The sequence below is a fragment of the Somniosus microcephalus genome, chromosome 2 (genome assembly GCF_052327205.1).
Source record: "Somniosus microcephalus isolate GS21.2 chromosome 2, FLI_Smic_1.0, whole genome shotgun sequence".
NCBI lineage: Eukaryota > Metazoa > Chordata > Chondrichthyes > Squaliformes > Somniosidae > Somniosus > Somniosus microcephalus.
In genome coordinates, this window is record NC_140988.1 from 214224580 (window position 1) to 214248523 (window position 23944).

The 23944-nt window shown below is 46.4% G+C and overlaps 1 protein-coding gene across 6 annotated transcripts in view; it reads left to right on the forward strand.

The window, feature by feature from the left end:
* Positions 1-23944, forward strand: part of LOC147123219 (protein NSUN7-like) — a 185528-nt gene that overhangs the window by 156242 nt on the left and 5342 nt on the right. The window lies entirely within an intron of this gene.

Below are 23944 nucleotides of genomic sequence, written 5' to 3' on the forward strand. Positions count from 1 at the left end.
TGATTTAATGTTTTCCTGACTGACCTGTTTGGACACCATCCACACCTTTGATTGCTGTGATTATCTCTCTGCCGAGGTGCGATATAGGGCAGTTAGAAAGATTACCTGTAATCATCTGGCAGTGTTCTCTGACTATATATGCTGTGCCTATATGCATCTCTTCACTTCACCTGACGAAGGAGCAGCACTCCGAAAGCTTGTGATTTCAAATAAAGCTGTTGGACTATAACCTGGTGTTGTGTGACTTCTCACAATTATGTTAACATGATAGAGCACTGCAAAGTTACTCTAGTCACTCCAGAATATTGGTGGTACACCACTAGTGGTAATTCAACACTGCTTGTTATAATTCATTTACTCTACATGGCTATTTTTTAGTCTTTACAACAACATAACAACCACAACCTTTCCTTGGCCTTTAGCATTAATTCACATTCTGAATGGCATAATAATTTCAGGGAATACAACCTATTTAATCAAATGACAGGTTAGTAAACTTTTAGGAAAAGTTCAGGCTCTCCATAGTGATGATAAGTGGTCTGCCATCTGGTTCAGTGGTCTGATATAATTGAGATGGTTAAAATCTAAGACAAAAGTAGGTGGGTACTTTAGTCTCTTAATGGAACAATATCCTTAACAAATTATTGATTATTTTTAACAGTTTGAGAGTTCCACCTGTCAATTTGAAGTACTCTACTTATTTTTAATGTTTTTTTTCCATTATATGTCTTCATGCTACTCGCAGATTATTCAAACTTGTGTCTCCCTTGTGTATCTTTGCTCCATTTCATGTCTTTCTACAGCATAAATCTTGCTAACATTGGATGAACAGTGTTCAAATTTAAATACCGTAAACTACTGTAAGTTAAAATGCACTTAACAACAACAACTTGCATTTATATAGCACCTTTAATGTAGTAAAACATCCCCAGATGTTTCACAGGAGTGTTGTCAGACCAAATTTGATATCGAACCACATAAAGAGATATTAGGACAGGTGATCAAAAGCTTGGTCAAAGAGGGTTTGAAGGAGGAGAGAGAGGGATTCAGAGGTGGAGAGGTTTGGGAGGGAATTCCAGAGCTGAGAGCCTAGGCAGCTAAAGGCATAGCCGCCAATGATGGAGCGATGGAAATTGGGGATGAGCAAGAGGCCAGAATTGGAGGAGCAAAGAGATGTCGAAGGGTTGTAGGACTGGAGGAGGTTACAGACTTAGGGAGGGGCGAAAGGGATTTGAACACAAAGATGAGAATTTTAAAATAGAGCATTGCTGGACCGGGAGCCAATGTAGGTTAGCGAGCACAGGGATGATGGGTGAACGGGACTTGGTGCGAGTTAGGATACGGGCAGCAGAGTTTTGGCTGAGCTCAAGTTTACAAAAAGGTGGAAAGTGGGAGACCGGCCAGGAGAGCATTGGAATAGTTGAGTCTGGAGGTGAAAAAGGCATGCATGAGGGTTTCAGCAGCAGATGGGCTGAAGCAGGGCGGAGGCATGCGATATTACAAAGGTAGACGTAGTCAGTAATGGAGAGGCTATGGGGTCGGAAGCTCAGCTTAGAGGTAAATAGGACATTGAGGTTGCGAATCGTTTGGTTCAGCCTCAGACAGTGGCCAGAAACAGGGACAGAGTTGGTGGCTAGAGAACAGAGTTTGTGGCAGGGACAAAAGACAGTGACTTCGGTCTTCCCAATATTTTAAGAGAGATTTGGGTGTCCTCGTGCAAGAAACACAGAAAGCTAGCATGCAGATACAGCAAGCAATAAGGAAGGCAAATGGCATGTTGGCCTTTATTGCAAGTGGGTTGGAGTATAAGAGTAAGGAAGTCTTGCTACAATTGTACAGGGCCTTGGTGAGACCACAGCTGGAGTTCTGTGCACAGTTTTGGTCTCCTTATCTAAGGAAGGATATACTTGCCTTGGAGGCGGTGCAACGGAGGCTCACTAGATTGATTCCTGGGATGAGAGGGCTGTCTTATGATGAGAGATTATGTAGAATGGGCCTATACTCTCTGGAGTTTAGAAGAATGAGAGGTGATCTCATTGAAACATACAAGATTCTGAGGGGGATTGACAGGGTAGATGTTTCCCCTGGCTGGAGTGTCTAGAACTAGGGAGCATAGTCTCAGGATAAGGGGTAGGCCATTTAAGACTGAGATGAGGAGAAATTTCTTCACTCAGAAGGTTGTGAATCTTTGGAATTCTCTGCCCCAGAGGGCTGTGAATGCTGAGTCTTTGAGTATATTCAAGACTGAGATAGATAGAATTTTGGACTCTCAGGGAATCAAGGGATATGGAGATCGGGCGGGAAAGTGGAGTTACGGTCGATGATCAGCCATGATCTTATTGAATGGTGGAGCAGGCTCAAGGGGCCGTATGGCCTACTCCTGCTCTTATTTCTTATGTTCTTAATTGGAGGAAATTTCTGCTTATCCAATACTGGATGTTGGACAAGCAGCGTGACAAATCAGAGGCAGTGGAGAGGTCGAGAGAGATAGAGGTGAGATAGAGCTAGGTGTTGTTTTTACTGGCAATCTGATAAGTCATAGTTAAAATTCTTTTTATAAATTAAAAAAAAATCCAACTAAACTACACCACATCCTAAAAATTGTAACCATCTTAATTAGATATAAATCATGTAATACATAATGGCCCGGAATTTGCGGTTGTAATTATAGCAAAACTGTCAGCGCTCGCTGTCATTTACTGTGTAATACTGACAGCAACTTCTGGCACCCGCACATTTGCAGTTAAACGTGGAAATCCAGAAGTTGCTATCAGTAATACCCTGTTCCTCCACAGGGTGAGCTGTTGCAGTCTTCGCAGATGCAATCAACACAGAATCAGTGATTTGACGTGAACTTTAACATTTTACGCACTATTCCCTCTGTAAAAGCCATTGAAAAAGTTAAGCCTTGTTGAATGAGGTGTAACTGAGCATACTAAGTCATAATTAGTGCTGAACAAACTTGCTGGCCCTGAAATTTTATAAGTGTGGAGTGTCATTCCCTCCATTCCTCAGTAAAAATTCCATAGATTTTTAAAATAATAAAAACTTTTTTTAAGTTTGTTTATGATAGTTCAGCTTTTACCTTAATCCATGTGTTTGTCCCAATCTTTATTTTGCTTTCTGTAAAATGATTAAAAAGTGAATGATAATCAGTGCTTTTTACTTCCTGGTTTGCTGTCTGTGAGAATTCTTCAATCTGATTGGTTGCTCAGCCTGCTTGATAATTTCACTGTTCCTGGACACCACAGATCCCTTATAGATAGTGCCAGATTGAAACTGAAAACAGAATAGGGGAAATCGACACCATAGAGCCCACTAAATCTTTGTGGGCAGCTTTCTTTGAGGTCAGCGGTGAGTGCTGATTCTGTGTTGATCCCCAGGCCCAGATGAAATGTATCCCAAGCTGTTAAGCGAAGCAAAAGAGGAAATAGCAGAGGCCCTGACCATCATTTTCCAATCCTCTCTGGCTTCAGGTATGGTGCTGGAGGACTGCTAATGTGGTACCCTTGTTTAAAAAGGGAGAAAAGGATAGACCAAGTAATTACAGGCCAGTCAGCCTAACCTTGGTGGTGGGAAAATTATTGGAAAGAATTCTGAAGGACAGGATAAATCTTCATTTAGAAAGACACGGATTAATCAAGGATAGTCAGCACGGATTTGTTAGGGGAAGGTCGTGTCTGACAAACTTGATTGAATTTTTTGAGGAGGTAACAAGGAGGGTAGATTAGGGTGCAGTGCGTTTGATGTAGTGTATATGGACTTTAGCAAGGCTTTTGATAAGGTTCCACATGGCAGACTGGTCACGAAGTTAAAAACCCATGGGATCCAGGGCAAAGTGTCAAGTTGGATTCAAAACTGGCTCAGAGGCAGGAAGCAGAGGGTAATGGTTGATGGGTGTTTTTGTGACTGGAAGGCTGTTTCCAGTGGGGTTCCCTTGCTTTTTGTGGTATATATCAATGATCTAGACTTGAATATAGGGGGTATGATTAAGAAATTTGCAGATGATATTAAAATTGGCTGAAGAAGGAAGCTGTAGACTGCAGGAAGATATCAATAAATTGGTCAGGTGGGCAGAACAGAAATGGAATTCAATCCGGAGAAGTGTGAAGTAATGCATTTGGGGAGGGCTAACAAGGAAAGGGAATACACATTAAATGGTAGGGCACTGAGTAGTGTAGAGGAACGAAGGGACCTTGGAGTGCATGTCCACAGATCCCTGAAGGTAGCAGGCCAGGTAGATAAGGTGGTTAAGAAGGCATACGGAATGCTTGCCTTTATTAGCCATGGCATAGAATACAAGAGCAGGGGGGTTATGCTTCAGCTGTATAAAACACTAGTTAGGCCTCAGCTGGAGTACTGCGTGCCGTTCTGGTCACCACATTACAGGAAAGATGTGATTGCACTAGAGAGGGTACAGAGGAGATTTACAAGGATGTTGCTGAGAGTAGAGAATCTTAGTTTTGAGGAAAGACTGGATAGGCTGGGTCTGTTTTCCTTGGAACAGGGGAGGCTGAGGGGAGACCTTATTGAGGTGTATAAAATTATGAGGGGCCCAGATAAAGTGGATAGAAAGGACCTATTTCCCTTAGCAGAGAGGTCAAAAACCAGGGGGCACAGATTTAAAGTAATTGGTGGAAGGTTTAGAGGGGATTTGAGGGGAAATTTCTTCACCCAGAGGGTTGTGCGGGTCTGGAACTCACTACCTGAAAAGGTGGTAGAGGCAGGAACCCTAACCACATTTAAAAAGTACTTGGATGTGCACTTGAGATGCTGTTACCTGCAGGGCTACAGACCAAGAGCTGGGAAGTGGGATTAGGCTGGATAGCTCTTTGTTGGCTGGCATGGACACGATGGGCCGAAAGGACCCCCTTCCTTGCTGTAACTTTCTATGATTTCTATGCTGTCCCTTCGGGCCATTGAGTGGGTTGCATTCAAAACTCCTACGCTTTACTAATAGGAAGATCAGTGTTAAAAGTGCTAATGTTTGGATGTAGTACCTGTTACGCCTGTAGATGGTGCTGTGATAGAAGTTTCCAATATAATTGTGTCCTGCTTTTGAATTAACATTACATAACAGCCTAACTCTTCATAATTGACTTACATATCCTCTTCTCCTCTACCCTCCCCTCCTCTCTTATTCCTTCCCCCTCTCCACTAGTCTGCCTTCATGTCTCTTCCCCCTCCCCCTCTTCTGCTCTCCACTCCTCTCCTCTTTCTCCTCCTCCACTTCCTTTTCCCTCCCTATTTTATTTTCCATTCCCCACCCTACCACTCTCCCTTCTCTCTTCTCTTACTCTTCCTCTTCCCTGCCTCTTCCTCCCTCTTCCTATGTCTCTCCCTCAACCCATCCTATTTTCCCCTCCCCTTTCTTCCCCTTCCTCCCTCTCCTTCTCCCCTTTTCCACCTCTCCTTCCCCTCCCTTTCCTCCTCACATTTTCCTCTCACCCCCTTCCACTCCCCTTCTCTTCCCCTTCCTTCTTCCCTGCCTTGTTTTTTGATTATGCCCTCACCTCCTGCCCTCTAACCCTGCTTGACCTGAAACTGCACTTGGTCTTGAGTCATTAGAATGGCACAGAAGGGTGACAAATAATATATAATGGGCCAAATTTTGCAGTAGCAGGGCATCTAATGGTGTCCGCCATTAGTTAGACTTGCATGTTTAGGTTTTACATTTTTTCGTCTGGCAAGTTGCTGAAAGTGCGAGCTGATCCCGGGGCAGAGGGGGAAACCGGGCATCTGGGACCTGAGTGAACAATGGGACAGTTTATCTTCTTAACCAATGAGATTTAAGGATTGAGAAATAACCAGAGGAAGGACTGAGAAGGAAGGTGAATTAGAGTGAGTGAATTCAATGTCAAATCAAGTATAGAAAGAGAAATAAAGAGAGAGAAAGAAAGATTGGATTAAGGGAGGGAGAAAAAAGAGACAGAAAGGAAAAGTAAAAAAAAATAAAACTTTGCATTTTTAAAATCTCCAACAATTAAGACTGAAGGAATGAGACTCCACACTTGTTAACAGTTAATTTTTAGTGCCAGAGAGGTTGATTGGCAGTAATTAACACCTTACATGTCGTTAAAAGGGTACTTAGACTTGAAATGACTTGACTTAACTTCTGTTAAGTTTAGTTTGTATCTACCGCACAAATACTGCAACTTTGCGCCATTCAATGCATTTCAATGGTGAGGCAGACAACGAGATGCCATTTCGCGAAACTCGGACAGCAACCTTTGGATATCCACGTATAACCGCACACCTGCCCCTCGCCTGAAGTTGCTGTACCATTGGCGCATCAATAACAACGAGCCATCAGAATGTGGCCCAGTATGGTTTTCATATGTCAAATTTTGTTTCATAACACTCCTGTAAAGCGCCTTGGGATGTTTTACTATGTTAAAGGCGCTATATAAATACAAGTTGTTGTTGAGACCATCTGTCACACTTCGCAACGTCTAAATATTTAAAATTAAAAGAGAAAGGAAGGTAGTAATTTCATACTGGTTTCTCCTGATCTGGAGGTGGAAATTTACAAGTACCTTTCACTCTACAAAAATCCCTCATCAACAGCAGTTAATCTGTAATTGATCTCAGGATGTTTACAGCTATGAGAATTTGTGGCCTTAAGCAAGAAGCCAGTTAAACACAGATTCAGTTGAGCAATGGAATAATACATTGTGCATTAAATGGTAGAACACTCTCTAACTGTAAAAATGTATTATCCAACTCTGCATGAGGAACGCCACAGGAAATCAGCTAGTATCTCTATAAATTCCTTAGTCATACGTCTTTTATGCGTGAGAATGTTGGCAGAATTGATTACTATTACTAATTATCCATAGGCCCGACATCCGAGAGTAAGTGGCAGAGTTATGGCGGGAATGTGCCGGAAGAGCTGCGGAATTGAGACCCTCATGTCACAAGGATTTGAATGCACACCTCCTATGCCCGTTTAATAGAGCTTTATGTCTTGCTCAATGGCACAATATCATTTGAAGAAACTTCGTATCATTTCTGCAATGAGATTGGGAAACCACAGGAAATTCTTCAGGCTTAAGATTAGCAGAATCCAGTAAAAGGTCACAGTTTTGCCATTTAGCTTAATTTGTTGTTAGGCACTCTTTCTGAAGTGGCAGAGACTATGGCCGCAATTTACTTACCTCGGCATGTCCATGGTGGGCGACGTCGGTTGCGGGTCCTGACCCCGCTGCAGGCTCCATCCTGGCCTCTGAAATGAATTTCCCGAGATTGGGTTTGTTAAGCTCGCCCAGCGCATTTCCTGGCCAATTAGATGAAGTGGGTCTGGTGACATTATTTGATGATGCGTCATCAGCTGGTTTCCTTAAAGGGACCATAGCCAAATTTATTTTGACATTTGTGCTGTCAGTGTTCTACAGCATTGAGCAGCTGCAAACATTGACAAGCACTGCGCAAAGGTGCATGTGATGCGCTATCAATTACTCATAAAAGACTGAGAGTTAGAAGAGTAACTAAAGGCTTTTATTAACAACAGAATGGAGGTCTGCCTCGCGTGGTCGACCGGTCCATGATACTAAGGGCTGGGGAGCAGTCACCTTTATACTAGGACCTGTGGGAGGAGTCAGCCGAGGCATGTCCAGGCATGTACACAGTGGAATACAAACAGGACAAACAGGAATACAAACAGTGGTTTACCACATTCACCCCTTGTTTAAAATTGAGTCCGGCGGGGTGAAGTGTATTAAAAGTTAGTGTATTGGAGTCTCTCCGGAGGTCTTGTCTGCCGCTGTGATCTGCGTGGCGACGGCAGGGGTAGTGAAGTTTCCGGCGTCGAGTCCAGCGTAGGCTGTGGCACAGGCGTGTCGTCCTCGTAGATGTCGAGCGGGTCGCGGGGCCCAGGCCTGCCGTCTGCTGGGGCTGGATATCGGATCGTGGGGGGGGGTGGTAGTGGGTAGTGGGTTACTGCGGCCCCCGAGGGTGCAAGGTCTCTTATGGAGACTGTGTCCTCCCGCCCGTCCGGGTATGCGATGTAAGCATACTGGGGGTTGGCGTGGAGGAGGTCGACCCTCTCGACCAGGGGGTCCGTTTTATGGGTCCTCACGTGTCTTCTCAGTAGGACCGGCCCTGGGGACGTCAGCCATGGCGGTAGCGATGTCCCCGATGTGGACTTCCTTGGGAAGACAAACATTTTCTCATGAGGGGTGGCGTTAGTGGCAGTGCAGAGCAGTGACCGAATAGAGTGGAGCGCATCGGGTAGCACATCCTGCCAGCGGGAGGTTGGAAGGCCCCTAGACTTTAAGGCTAGCAGGACGGCCTTCCAAACTGTCGCATTTTCTCTTTCCACCTGTCCGTTCCCCCGGGGGTTGTAACTGGTGGTCCTGCTTGTGGCAATACCCCTAGTTAGCAGGTACTGACGGAGTTCGTCGCTCATAAACGATGAGCCCCGGTCGCTATGGATATAGCTGGGGAAGCCGAACAGGGTGAAGAGGTTGTTCAGACATTTAATGACCGTGGCACTGGTCATGTTCGGGCAGGGGAAGGCGAACGGGAAACGGGAGTACTCATCAATAATATTGAGGAAGTACACATTGCGGTCGGAGGAGGGGAGAGGCCCTTTAAAATCGACGCTCAGGCGCTCGAAGGGGCGAGTGGCTTTTATCAGGTGGGCCCTGTCTGGTCTATAAAAGTGCGGTTTGCACTCAGCGCAGACTTGGCAGTTCCTGGTCATGGTCCTGACCTCCTCAATAGAGTAAGGCAGGTTGCGGGCCTTGATGAAGTGGAAGAACCTGGTGACCCCCGGGTGGCAGAGGTCATTGTGGAGGGCCCGCAGTCTATCGATCTGCGCGCTGGCGCAGGTGCCACGCGATAGCGCATCCGGGGGTTCATTTAGCTTCCCGGGCCGGTACAAGATCTCGTAGTTGTAGGTGGAAAGTTCGATTCTCCACCTCAAGATCTTGTCATTTTTGATTTTGCCCCTCTGCTTGTTGTTAAACATAAAAGCAACTGAACGTTGGTCAGTGAGCAGGGTAAATCGTTTTCCGGCCAGGTAGTGCCTCCAATGACGCACAGCCTCCACAATCGCCTGGGCCTCCTTCTCAACAGCGGAGTGTCTGGTCTCCGGGCCTTGGAGGGTTCGTGAAAAGAAGGCCACGGGTCTCCCCGCCTGATTGAGGGTAGCGGCCAGGGCAAAGTCAGACGCGTCGCTTTCCACCTGGAAGGGGATGGATTCGTCCACTGCGTGCATGGTGGCTTTGGCAATGTCCTCCTTGATACGGTGGAAGGCTAAGCGGGCCTCTGCCGTCAAGGGAAAAGAGGTGGACTTGATCAGCGGACGGGCCTTGTCCGCATAGTAGGGGACCCACTGGGCGTAATAGGAGAAAAACCCTAGGCACCTCTTCAGGGCCTTGAGGCAGTGGGGCAGTGGAAGTTCCATAAGGGGACGCATCCGGTCGGGGTCGGGGCCGATGACTCCGTGTTCCACAACACAGCCAAGGATGGCGAGGCGGTTTGTGCGGAATATGCACTTCTCCTTGTTATATGTCAGGTTTAGGAGTTGGGCGGTGCGGAGGAATTTTTCGAGGTTTGCGTCATGGTCCTGCAAGTCACGGCCGCAGATGGTCACATTGTCCAGATATGGGAAAGTGGCCTGCAACGCATTTTGATCTACCATCCGGTCCATCTCCCTTTGGAAGACGGAGACCCCGTTGGTGACGCCAAAGGGAACCCTAAGGAAGTGATAGAGGCGGCCGTTTGCCTCAAAGGCAGTGTACTGGCGGTCCTCAGGGCGGATGGGGAGCTGGTGGTACGCTGATTTCAGGTCAATGGTCGAGAAGACGCGGTACTGCGCGATCTGGTTGACCATATCAGCTATACGGGGGAGTGGGTAGGCGTCCAGCAGGGTGTAGCGATTTATTGTCTGGCTGTAGTCGATGACCAGGCGCTGCTTCTCGCCGGTCTTAACGACCACAACCTGGGCTCGCCAGGGGCTGGTGCTGCCCTCAATAATCCCTTCTTTCAGCAGCCACTCCACTTCGGTTTTAATGAAAACCCTGTCCCCGGCACTGTATCGCCTGCTCTTTGTGGCGATGGGCTTACAGTCGGGGGTGAGGTTAGCAAACAGTTGGGGGGGGGTGACTCTGAGTGTGGAGAGGTTGCACCTGGTGCGCGGCGGGCAGTTTGGAAGCTGCTGGCTGCGGACTGTGAGTGGGGGTAGGGGTCCACCGTACGCCATCGTAACACTTTTAAGGTGGCACTGAAAATCTAACCCCAGCAGGACGGCAGCGCAGAGGTCAGGCAGGACCAGAAGTTTAAAATGATCGTACACGGTCCCGTCTACTACAAGTGTCACCACGCAGTAGCCGCCGATGTCCGCCGACTGGGACTCGGAGGCCATAGAAATCCGCTGTTGCGCAGGCAGGACTGGGAGAGAGCAACGCCGCACCGTGTCGGGGTGGATGAAGCTCTCCGTGCTCCCAGAGTCAAAAAGGCAGATTGTATCGTGACCATTTACCTTAATGTCCATTGTGGAACTGGCCAGTTGGTGCGGTCTCGCTTGGTCCAGTGTAACGGATGCCAGCGTAGGGGTCGGTGTGTCGCTGCGGGTATCAGATGAGGCGGTGTCGGGGGCCTGCTGCGTCCCGGCTGTCGTCCAAGATGGCGGGGTCCATGATCCCCATGTGGCTGGAGGCGTCCAAAATGGCTGCTGTACCGGTGATTCGCACATGGCCGGGGAGGTCCAAGATGGTGGCCCGCATGGCCCACACGCGGCGCTGCTGGGGTTCGGGGTGGCTTTGGCCCTGCAGACGCTAGCGTAGTGTCCCTTCTTCCCGCAGCCCGAGCAGATCGCGTTTTTCGCCGGGCAGCGCGCTCTGGGGTGTTTTGCCTGGCCACAGAAGTAGCATTTCTGGCCTTGGGGCACTGCTGTCTGGCCTTGGGACACTGCTGCGGTAGTTGGGCCGTTGTTGGGGTGTGGCTGGGGTGGCACGGCGCTATGAGGCGGTCCTACCGTGTCCCAGGCTGTCATTCCCCGCGGCGTCCACGGTGCAGAGGAGTAGGCATCCATGCCCTGGTAGGCTGCATCCAACGATAGTGCGAGTTCAGAGGCCTTGTTGAGGTCGAGGTTACTCTGCTCCAACAGTCGCTGTCGGGTGTAATTGGATCTGTGGCCCGCTACAAAAGCGTCCCGGATAAGTTCCTCTGTGTACACGGCGGCCTTTACATCCTTACAACCACAGGCCCGGCCAAGCACAGACAGTGCCTGAAGGTATTCCACGGTCGATTCCCCAGGTTGTTGTTTACGACTCCCCAGGAGGTGCCTGGCGTACACTTCGTTCACTGGGCGCGTGTACTGGTCCTTGAGGAGCTTGATAGCGTCCGCGTACGAGGTCGCGTCTTGGATGACCGAGTACACTCGGTGGTTCACTTTGGAGGTCAGGACACCCAGTTTGTCCTCGTCCGATTTGATTGCTTCGGAGGCGGTCAGGAATTTTTCGAAACACTTAAGCCAGTGAGTAAACTTGGTGGATGAGTCCGCCTCCCGATGATCTAAGTCCAGGCATGCTGGTGTGAGGATCTTCTCCATTATAAAAATGTTGTTAATAAAATTGATGCGCTATCAATTACTCATAAAAGACTGAGAGTTAGAAGAGTAACTAAAGGCTTTTATTAACAACAGAATGGAGGTCTGCCTCGCGTGGTCGACCGGTCCATGATACTAAGGGCTGGGGAGCAGTCACCTTTATACTAGGACCTGTGGGAGGAGTCAGCCGAGGCATGTCCAGGCATGTACACAGTGGAATACAAACAGGACAAACAGGAATACAAACAGTGGTTTACCACAGCATGGCTGCACCCAGGCTTTCCCAAAACTCCCTCCATATGCTTATGAAGGGAGTCACAGCACACAGGGAGGGCCTCTTCTTTTCCTATGGGTGGAAGAGACCTCCCCAGGAGATCAGCATAGCCTGGTTGCACATTGCAGAGGAGGGCACAAGCAGGAATGTGGTCAGGAGGACCTGGGTGCAGTGCCGCAAACGTTTCAATTATCTCAGTAGATCACAAAACGTTAGTACAAAGCCACATTCAACCTCATCCTGCTGTGCCTCTCATCACATTCCCATCACTCTGCCTTCCCTACCCTACTCCTGCACATCCTTACTCACACCAACTTACCTTGCACCTCCACCCATCCCTCTCTATCTACATTATTACTTCCCCATCTCACTAGGCACCCCTCACACTCACCCTTATCCTAGTGCAATCATACCAACTAACACACAAGGTAGGCACTTGGGTGTTTCATGCAATGTTCATGTAAAGTTTCTGTTAATGTGGTGTCAAACATTGAAACCTTTATTTTCAACACTTTGCGTTGGACAGATTTGTGTGCACCTTTGGAAGTGGCTTAGTGAGTTGCAGTGAATAGTGAAACATATGGTACCCCCCACAATGGTGATGAGTGTGAAAGGAATGGCTTGGGCATTGTAGGGATGCATTATGGTGTTGGTGTGGGGTGGTGTCAACCTGGCACATCATGTGGCAGCCAGGGTGTACAGCATCAAGTGAAGTAAAATGGCCATGGTGAGGCCACCCCTGGCCTCCCGAGCAGCAATGTGGTCAGGTGCTGATGCCCTCTATCCTGTGCAGCATCAGTTGATTGCGGAGGAGGTTGGTGTTGTTGGGGCTGATCGTGGTGGAATTCTGAGGACAAAGGTGAGAGAGTATAAAGGACACCCATGCTGATGGAATAGATGGCAGGTGAAGTAGAGATGACAGAAGCGATCTGTCAATGGTGAGAGAGATAATGAGGTCAGACTGGATGGAGACTTGTATAAAGACTTGCAGCATGGTGAATCTGTTGTGGAAATGCAGTGAGGAAGAGCTTGTGGCTGAGGGAAGATATATCTAAGGTGGGAGCTTTTACTGGACATTTGAAGCTGTCAACTCAACCGCTGATTCAATGGCCACTGACCTCCCACCTCAGCTTCACAGACGAGGTCTAGGCACAGCAGGAAACAGGTGGGCGACCTGTCAAACCCAAAAAACTGGGAAAAAACCATCGATAAGTGGCTGTAAACAAGCCACTAATGATTTTAATTGCCTCCCCCGCTGCTGCCTGTCGGGTCTGCTCAGCGCTCGCAGACCCGGCATCTGGAAAGTCCAGTGTGCGCGTTTTGACAGCGGGTTCCTGACCCGCTGTCAATCATTTTAAATTTAACAGTTGACCCACCACCCATCCCGTCCGCTGAGTGCCGGCAAAATTCCGGCTTACACATTTGTATCTAAATGGCTAGCCGGCAGAGGCATGCTCCAACAAGCCAGTGGGTCCGAGCATTGCTGGAATATCTGAGGTTTGTGACCAACAATCCTAATTGTGTCTACACAAGAGCTATTATTCATAGGAATCCTTTTCCAAACACCCATCAAGGTTGCTATATTCCAAGTGCAACACCTGCCTTCCAGACACTTGCTCACCGCATTATTTGGGGCTGAAGCCTAAGGCAGTTGTGCTTTTAATATGGTGGGGAAGCCACTGTGATGCTGGTGGCTTGCTCATAAGAATGAGTAAGCCTTATTAAAGCCTCAGGTTTCATGCAACCATATTTAAAAGAGCATAAAGCACCATAGTGTGTTTTTTTTTTCCCTTCAGTGCCCATTTGAAATGGAAGCAAGGGGAACTCTCCCGATGCAGGGCTTAAAATTGCAAAAGCTTAGGGAATAATTTAAACTAAGCTGCTCGGTGGGACACTGACATTATCAGATCGGACGCCAGTTTTACTTGACTTCAATGGAAAGTAAAGCGGGTGGCGGATCTAATCTTGTCAGTTTCCCACCGGGTTAGGTTTCCCACCGGGTTAGGCAGCACGGTGGCATAGTGGTTAGCATTGTTGCCTCACAGCGCCAGGGACCCGGGTTCGAATCCGGCCTCGGGCGACTGTCTGTGTGGAGTTTGCACATTCTCCTCGTGTTTGCGTGGGTTTCCTCCGGGTGCTCCGGTTTCCTCCCACAGTCCAAAGATGTGCGAGTTAGGTTGATTGGCTATGATAAATTGACCCTTAGTGGGGTTACGGGGATAGGGTGGGATATGTGTTGGTGTAGGGGTTACGGGGATTGGGTGGGATATGTGTCGGTGCAGGCTCGATGGGCCGAAATGGCCTCTGTCTGCACTGTGGGGATTCTGTGAAAATTACCTCCTTTGTTTCTTTGTAATTTTTTCAATGTTTACAAGATTTTTAGTGCATTGTTGCTATTAGTAAAGATTTTTCCATATATTTGATATTTCAATTTTTTGTATTTATTTCAGAATTTCTTTTTTTTTGAACTCCTTACGGTAAATTTGTTTTTAAAGTTACTCAAATACGATATTTCGTGGTTTAGGTTATGCAAGATGAAAAAAAGGTTTCCAGAGAACAGCAGGCCCTAGCCCATATATGCAAATCTTGGCACACTTACCCTATCACTGACTGAGGAGAAATGCCTCAACTTCCTTTGGGCCAACTGGGCATCAGCTTTGCCATCTGCAGCAAGCACGCCTGCAGGCAAATTGCAACATAGGGACGGAAATTCCCTCAACTGTTTTATTTGTAGTTTACTGCTAGTTATCACTGTACTATCGGCTAGTAAGTTGCACACAAATCAAACAGGTGCCTGATGCACTGGTCAGGGTGCTCTTCACTTTTGTCTGCTTTCCCATTGAATGGCATGATACAGTTGTCCATCATCACTACACTGCTGCAATTCCCAAGTGCAAGAAATCACTGGTATCTGCCATATGTCCGTCTTGTGTGTCATAAGTGACCACGTTTGTGTTTCAGTAGTTTGATGTGTATGCCCTTGGGAGATAAGAATAGTAAGGCTTTCCATTGCAAGTTGCCCTGCTGAAATGTGAGCATGCATAAGATGCAATGAAACAGCCGTTGGGTTGTGTGAGGGTTTGGCATGGACAAATGGTGCATGTGGAATAAGTTGAAAGGCAACATTTTGTGACATGGTATCTTGCATCTTCAACCTGGTACACGGTACTGTAAATGAGCTTACCTTGCCTTACAGAATGTCATCTTTTCCTGCATCTTCTCCCAGGTCCTGCAGACACTGTCCACAGTGTTAAAGCAGTTCACCACCTTCTTCCAGCTTATTGTTTAAAATTATTTGTAGAAAATTAATATTTTAACCACTTTTCATCTCCGTGCTTCTTAAAAAAAAACTTGTTTGAATACATTTTCCTTTTAACCAAACATTTAAATGCATCTGGAAGTGAAATTTGTCTTGCGCAAAATGGGCGCTAGCAAGTTAGCAGCCTGTTTTAAATGCCGCCCAATTTTCTTTTCCATTCCATTTTACCTTCAAGTGACATACCATAATCAAAGTCACAAATGACATCCTATGTGACTGTGACAATGGTGCACTATCCCTCCTCATCATTCTCGACCTGTTTGCAGCCTTTTACACGGTTGACCACACCATTATCCTCCAATGCCTTGTCCAGCTGAGTGGGATTGCACTTGCCTGGTTCCAATCTTACCTTTCCAGTAAGAAGAACCTCCTGCTGTGGCTTCTCTTCCTGCCCCTCACAGTACCTCTGGAGTCCCCTAAGGATCTATCCTTGACCCCCTCCTATTTCTCATTTACAAGCTGCTCCTCGGCAACATCATCCGAAAACATGTCAGGTTCCACACGTACGCTGACCACACCCAGCTCTACCTCAGCATCATTTTTCTCGACCACTCCACTGCCTCTGTGTTGTCAAACTGTTCGTCGACATCCGGTCGTGGATGAGCCTAAATTTTTTTCAATTAAGCATTGGGAAGACTGAGGCCATTGTCTTCAGTCCCCACAACAAACTTTGTTCCCGAGCCACCGATTCCATCCCACACCCTGGCCACTATCTGAGACTTAACCAGATTGTTTGCAACCTTGGCATCCTTGTGACTCTGAGCTGAGCTTCCGGCCCCATATCCTCTCCATCACCAAAGCCGCCTACTTCCACCTCCGTAATATCACCCGTCTCTGCCCTGCTTTATCCATGCTTTTGTTACCTCCAGATTTGACTATTGCAATGCACTCCTGGCCGAAATTCCCATCTTCCACCCTCCATAAGCTTGCACTCATTCAAAACACTGCTGCCCGTAACCTAACTCGCACCAAGTCCCATTCACCCCTGTGCTCGCAGTCCAGCACGCCTCAATTTTAAAATTCTGCTCATGTGCAAATCCTTCCATAGCGTCACTCCTTCCTATCGCTGTAACATCCTTCAGCCCTACAACCCTCCAAGAACTCTGCGTTCCTCCAACGCTTGCCGCTTATGCATCCCCGACTTCTCTCCACCATTAGCAGCTATGCCTTCAGCTATCTAGGCCCTAAGCTCTGGAATTCCCTCCCTAAACTTCTCCACCTCTCCAACTCTCTCTCCTCCTTTAAGACGTTCCTTAAAACCTACCAAGCTTTTAGTCACCTGTTCTAATGTCTTCTTCTTTGGCTTGGTGTCAATTTTTGTCTGCTTACGCTCTTGTGCAATGCCTTGGGATGTTTTACTAGGTTAAAGGTGCTATATAAATGCAAGTTGTTATTACCCCTTTGATTTTTCCAGCATCCAGTAATCCAGCACCCTTCATAATGCCAGCAACCTTGCTCCATTCTACCATGAAGCCAGCTGTTTGTTTTGCAGGCACGACCAGCCCCTGATGCTGCATAGTCAGTCTCTGTGATGCAGAAATGGCAGGGTGCTAGTCCTCTCAGCACATTACTTTGCCATGGCAGAGTACAGCTGTTTCAGGGGAAGAGTTGCATGCGTGGAATTCCATCAGAGGCAATCAACATGATTTTCAGCAAATTAACTTTGCAGATGGAAGTCATGGGGCATATTTCAGAATAAGAGACCCCTGGAATTCTCCAGATTCAGGAATCAGGGCTGTGGTACTAAAGAGCTGTTGATCCTCTGCCATTGAAGCTTTTCCCACTTCAAGTAAAGGAAAGGATGGTCATTCTAGTGACATCTTTTTAGCCAAGCAAGACTTAGATCTCTGATCCTTAGTCTGAATCAACTCACTACACAGGACAAATCTACAGGCCTAAATAGTCAGTTCAGGCAGTGAGTATCAGAATTTCCCAACTATCTGCATACTCTTGAAATAGTCTGCTTAAAAGGGGAAATCCAAAGGTTGGCATTTACACATCGCAACCTACGTGATCCATCAGTGGCTAACTAAAGAAGTTAAGGATAGTATTATATTAAAGAAGAGGCTTATAATGTTGTAATGAATAATAGTAAGCCTGAGGATTGGGAGAACTTTAGAAACAAAAATTGATAAAAAGGGAGAATATGAGAGTAAATTAGCCAGAATTATAAAAACAGATTGTAAAAGCTTCTACAAGTATGTAAAAAACAAGACAGTAGCAAAAGTAAGCGTTGGTCCCTTAGAGGTTGAGGTTGACTCCCCAAAGCTTTTCTACCATCTACAAGGCACAAGTAAGGAGTGTGATGGAATACTCTCCACTTGCCTGGATGAGTGCAGCTCCAACAACACTCAAGAAGTTCAACACCATCCAGGGCAAAGCAGCCCGCTTGATTGGCACCCCTTCTACCACCTTAATCATGGTTTTATTAATAATTAATAATTAGGGATCAAGGGATATGGGGAGAAAGCAGGGACAGGGTACTGAATTTGGATGATCAGCCATGATCTCATTAAATGGCAGAACAGGCTCGAGGTGCCGAATAGCCTACTCCTGCTCCTAATTTCTATGTTTCTATGTTAAACATCCACTCCCTCCACCACCGGCATACCGTGGCTGCAGTGTGTACCATCTACAAGATGCACTGCAGCAACTCGCCAAGGCTTCTTCGGCAGCACCTCCCAAACTCGCGACCTCTTCCACCTAGAAGGACAAGGGCAGCAGACGCATGGGAACACCACCACCTCCAAGTTCCCCTCCAAGTCACACATCATCCTGACTTAGAAGTATATCGCCGATCCTTCATCGTCGCTGGGTCAAAATCCTGGAACTCCCTACCTAACAGCACTGTGGGAGTAACTTCACCACACAGACTGCAGCGGTACAAGAAGGCAGCTCACCACCACCTTCTCAAAGGCAATTAGGGATGGGCAATAAATGCTGGCCTTGCCAGCGACGCCCGCATCCCATAAAAAAACAAATTAAAAAAAGTTATATTGGGGAACAAGGAAATGGCAGAGACTTTAAACAAATATGTTGTATCTGTCTTCACAGTAGAAGACACAAAAGGCATACCAAAATAGTGGAGAACCAAGGGGCTAATGAGAGTGAGGAACTTAAAGTAATTAATATCAGTCGAGAAAAAATACTTGACAAACTAATGGGACTAAAAGCTGACAAATCCCCAGGACTTGATAGCCTACATCCTAGGGTTCTTAAAGAGGTGGCTGCAGAGATAGTGGATGCTTTGTGATCTTCCAAAATTCCCTAGATTCTGGAACAGTCCCAGTGGATTGGAAGGTAGCAAATGTAACCCTGCTATTCAAGAAAGGAGGGAGAGAGAAAACAGGGAACTACAGGCCAGTTAGCCTGATATCAGTTGTCAGGAAAATGCTGGAATCCATTATTAAGGAAGTGGTAACAGGGCACTTAGAAAATCATAATATGATTAGGCAGAGTCAACATAGTTTTATGAAAGGGAAATCGTGTTTAATAAATTTATTAGAGTTTTTTGTGGATGTAACTAACAGGGTAGCTAAAGGGAAACCAGTGGAAGTAGTATATTTGGATTTCCAAAAGGCACTCGATAAGGTGCCATATGAAAGGTTGCTATGCAAGATAAGGGCTCATGGGGTTGGGGGTAATGTATTAGCATGGATAGAGGATTGGTTAATGGACAGAAAACAGAGAGTAGGGATAAACCGGTCATTTTCCAGTTGGCAGGCTATTACTAGTGGGGTGCCACAAGGATCAATGCTTGGGCCGCAGCCATTTACAATCTATATTAATGACTCAGGTGAAGGGACCGAGTGTAATGTATCCAGGTTTGCTGATGATACAAAGCTAGGTGGGAAAGTAAGCTGTGAGGAGAGCACAAAGAGCCTACAAAGGGATATAGACAGGTTACGTGAGTGGGCAATAACGTGGCAGATGGAGTATAATGTGGGGAAATGTGAGGTTATTCACTTTGGTAGGAAGAATAGAAAAACATGGATTTACAAAAGGTAAATCATTCCTGACTAATCTACTGGAATTTTTTGAGGATGTAACTGGTAAAATAGATAAGGGAGAACCAGTGGATGTGGTGTATTTGGACTTTCAGAAGGCTTTCGATAAAGTCCCGCATAAGAGATTAGCGTGTAAAGTTAAGGCACATGGGATTGGGGGCAAGGTACTGACTTGGATAGAGAACTGGTTGGCAGACAGGAAGCAAAGAGTTGGAATAAACGGGTCTTTTTCCGAGTGGCAGGCAGTGACTAGCGGGGTACCACAGGGATCGGTCCTAGGACCCCAGCTATTCACAATATATATTAATGATCTAGATGAGGGAACTAGATGTAATATCTCCAAGTTTGCAGACGACACAAAGCTAGGTGGGCGTGTGTGCTATGAGGAGGATGCCGGGAAACTCCAGTATGATTTGGACAGGTTGGGTGATTGGGCAGATGCATGGCAAATGGTATAATGTGGATAAATGCGAGGTTATCCACTTTGGGGGCAAAAACAGGAAGGCAGATTATTATCTGAACAGCAATAGATTGGGAGAAGGGGAAGTGCAACGAGACCTGGGTGTCCTTGTGCACCAGTCGCTGAAGGTAAGCATGCAGGTGCAGCAGGCAGTTATGTTATGTTGGCCTTCGTAGCGAGAGGGTTCAAGTACAGGAACAAGGATGTCTTGCTGCAGTTGTACAGGGCCTTGGTGAGACCACATCTTGAGTATTGTATGCAGTTTTGGTCGCCTTATCTGAGGAAGGATGTTCTTGCCATGGAGGGAGTGCAGTGAAGATTCACCACACTGATACCTGGGATGGCAGGAATGACGTATGAGGAGAGATTTGGTCGATTGGGCTTATACTCGCTGGAGTTTAGAAGAATGAGAGGGGATCTCATTGAAACTTATAAAATTCTAACAGGACTAGACAGACTAAATGCAGGAAGGATGTTCCCGATGGCCGAGGAGTCCAGAACCAGGGGTCACAGTCTAAGGATAAGGGGTAAGCCATTTAGGACAGAGGTGAGGAGGAATTTCTTCACCCAGAGAGTGGTGAACCTGTGGAATTCTTTACCGCAGAAGGCAGTTGAGGTCAATTCATTAAATATATTCAAAAAGGAGTTAGATATATTTCTTAAGGCTAAAGGGATCAAGGGATATGGGGAGAAAGCAGGGACAGGGTACTGAATTTGGATGATCAGCCATGATCTCATTGAATGGCGGAGCAGGCTCGAGGGGCCAAATGGCCTACTCCTGCTCCTATCTTCTATGTTTCTATGTAACAGAATATTTTTTAAATGGTGAAAAACTATTAAATGTTCAGAGTGATTTAGGTGTCCTAGTACAAGACACACACAGAGTCAGCACGCAGGTACAGCAAGCAATTAAGAAGGCAAATGGCATGTTGGCCTTTATTGCAAGGAGGTTGGAGTACAAGAGTAAGGAAGTCTTGCTATAATTGTACAGGGCCTTGGTGAGACCACACCTGGAGTACTGTGCACAGTTTTGATCTCCTTATCTGAGCATGGATATACTTGCCTTCGAAGCAGTGCAACGAAGGTTCACTAGATTGATTCCTGGGATGAGAGGGTTGTCCTATGAGGAGAAATTGAGTATATTGAGCCTATACTCTCTGGAGTTTAGAAGAATGAGAGGTGATCTCATTGAAACATATAGGAGGAAAAATTCAGTATCGCCCCAATTGGGGCGCCATTATTGGCAGTGCGCAAAGTTTAGCGCCTGGCGCTAATTATCACCTCCGACAGCAAACTTGGCTTTTATCACCCCAGGAGGTGATTGGAGCGCTAAATCAGGCGCTTCACACCTGTCTTAAGGCACAAAGGCCGAGTAGCAAGGCGCTACCTCAGAGCGCTGTCGAAGCAAGGAAGGGCAAATCCAAATAAACCTGCAAAGTGCTGCTCAGTACTCAAAACTTCTTCACACAGCGTTGAATCTCTCCAGAAGTCTCTCTCTCTCTCTCTCTCTCTCAGAATGCGTTGTGCAAAAATGTCACCAACAAAAAAAGGCAGGAAGCAGTCACCTTTCAATAGCGCTCCCCTAGTCCCTTTCTGACAGCATAACGCTCCCCTCAACCTGTCATTGCTAGCGGCAGGCGGTAAGGCAGGGGGCGCCACTCAATTTCCGGTCCGGGGCGCTAACGAGGTGTTGCGCACTTGACTGACGTCACGATCTGCCGACACAGGAGATTGTGGCGGTACTGTTTAGTGGCGCCGCAAAATGTCTAGTTAATTTCGCGAACGGCACAAACATCGCCGTGCCCGGCCTCTAGTTGCTTTGCGCCCCAATTGGCACCCTCTTAAGGTGCTAACAGGAGGCGCAAACAACTGAATTTTTCCCCCATAAGATTCTGAGGAGGACTAACAGGGTAGATGCTGAGAGGTTGTTTCCCCTGGCTGGTGTGTCTAGAACTAAGGGGCATAGTCTCATGATAAGGGGTTGGCCATTTAAGACTGAGAAGAGGAGGAATTTCTTCACTCAGAGGGTTGTGAATCTTTGGAATTCTCTACCTCAAAGGGCTGTGGCTGCTGAATCGTTGAGTATAGTCAAGGCTGAGATCGATAAGATTCTTGAACTCTAGGGGAATCAAGGAATATGTGGATCGGTGGAGAAAGTGGAGTTGAGGTCAAAGATCAGCAATGATCTTATTGAATAGCGGAGCAGGCTTGAGGGGCCGCGAGGCCTACTCCTGCTCCTAATTCTTATGTTATGTTCATAAAGGTAAATATGAATGTGTGCTGCCAGCATGGAGCCTTGCCCACTGAGCATGCACAGCGGGAAAGCTCGCACGCACTCGCCACAATTTTCTGTCCATTAAAATTAGATGCACACATTCATAAAGTTCTGCCTGTAATACCAAATGGAAGTGTTTTGTCCACTGACGCCAAAATCGCAGCTTCAAACTCTTGGGGTGTTATGTGTCAACTATTTTATCATATCTTGAAAAGCTGCTAGATATCTGCTGGGCTCCTAAAAGTCTGCATTCATACTATTTCTGCCTAATATGGTAGTGGAGTTGGCAGAGGGGAACATTCCACAATGTCCTAGTTTCTGAATGGTGCCAGGAAAGCAGGTCATAGTGGTAGATCCAACTTACCTTTTCTGGCATGTGAATGGGACATAACTTAAGTCCCATCCATCCCTTTCACCAAAGATTGTTTCTGAAATTCTAATACTGAAGTTTAATCTGCAACCTCGCTTTACTTTCAGCAAAAGCACATATCACTTATTTTATGTCCATAAACCATTAGCTTTTTATGTAGATAAGCTGAAAGGGTTTGCCAATTTAGGCAGGTATTTGTTTCATGTGGAAGCAAGGCTATGGTGATTAAACAAACACAAGTTAGCAAATTAGGTGGTTGGATGTATCTCCTTATGTGGCATCCTGGCAGGAGAGACCGACCACAGAAAGTTAACAACTCGTCCTACATGTGGAATGGTGGGCAGAAATGTGTAAGTTTTTCTTTGAGCTCATTTCCAAGATGGTGACTTGGAGTAATATACATACTTTTTTTTAAAATTAAGTATTCCTATTTGGACTTGATTACGCAGGATGATAAATGATTTGGCTGTGCGCCAAACTGGACTGAATATACAGGTCTTCAGAGTTCCACTGACCGTTTCTATACTCTTATTTGCAGTTGGAAGTTGATCTAATGAGGAAGACTGTTAGAATATCTATCACAGGTGTGGTCTTCACATCTTTGAAAGAAGTTCAACCTCCCCGATTAATGCTGACTTGTGTAAAACATTGAGGGCTCAGGACTAAATCCCGATGCTGCTGCTGCTTCTTGAGTCTTGATGCTTAGCCTCTCCTCACTCACCTGGCCATGGAGAAAGTTATCAGCCTGTCTGGTAACAGCTGGTGTTCTAATCAAACACATGCACTGTTCACCGGTACTTTAAATTAGAGTTCTAAATAAAGTGCCAGTGAATGCAGTGAACATTGACTGTAACACTAGCTGGTAAATACCTCCGCAGTCAGGCAGGCAGGCAGGAAGAGGCAGCACCAACATAAAGGCTCAGGTGGGCGAAAGAAAGAGGAGAAAAAACTCCAGATAACACACTGGTAACACATTCTGCAGCTCTGATTCTGTTTTTTGAAATTAATTTGGGGGAACTGGTGGTTTGGAAAAGTCCATTCTCAATATTGCTTTCTCACTGGTAAATAATTTTTGTTATTTGTTCTTGGGATACGAGTGACTTGGTAGGCCACATTTATTGTTCATCTCTAGTCGCTCTAAGAAGGTGATGGTTGGCTTTCTCCTTAAAGCACTGCAGTGTTTATTCCGAGGGTGCTCCTACGATGGTGATAGGTAGGGAATTCCAGATTTTTGACCAAGTGACAATGAAAGAACAGTGATTATATTGAGCAAGTGTGTAATCTAGAAGGGAACTTGCAGGCGATGGTGTTTCCCATATCCTAAATTTCTATTTGCTGCTCTTTTAGAAAACCATCCAGACCATTGTGTTTATGTATGAAAATTGCCAGCAGCTAATTTTATCAACTGGAGTAGTGTGTCCAATTCTGGGCACCGCACTTTAGGAAGGATGTGAAGGCCTTAGAGAGGGTGCAGAAAAGATTTATGAGAATGATTCCAGGGATGAGGGACTTCAGTTACGTGGATAGACTGGAGAAGCTGGGGTTGTTCTCCTTAGAGCAGAGAAGATTGAGAGGAGATTGATAGATGTGTTCAAAATCATGAGGGGTCTAGACAGAGTAGATAGAGAGAAACTGTTCCCATTGGCAGAAGGGCCAAGAACCAGAGGACACAGATTTAAGGTGAT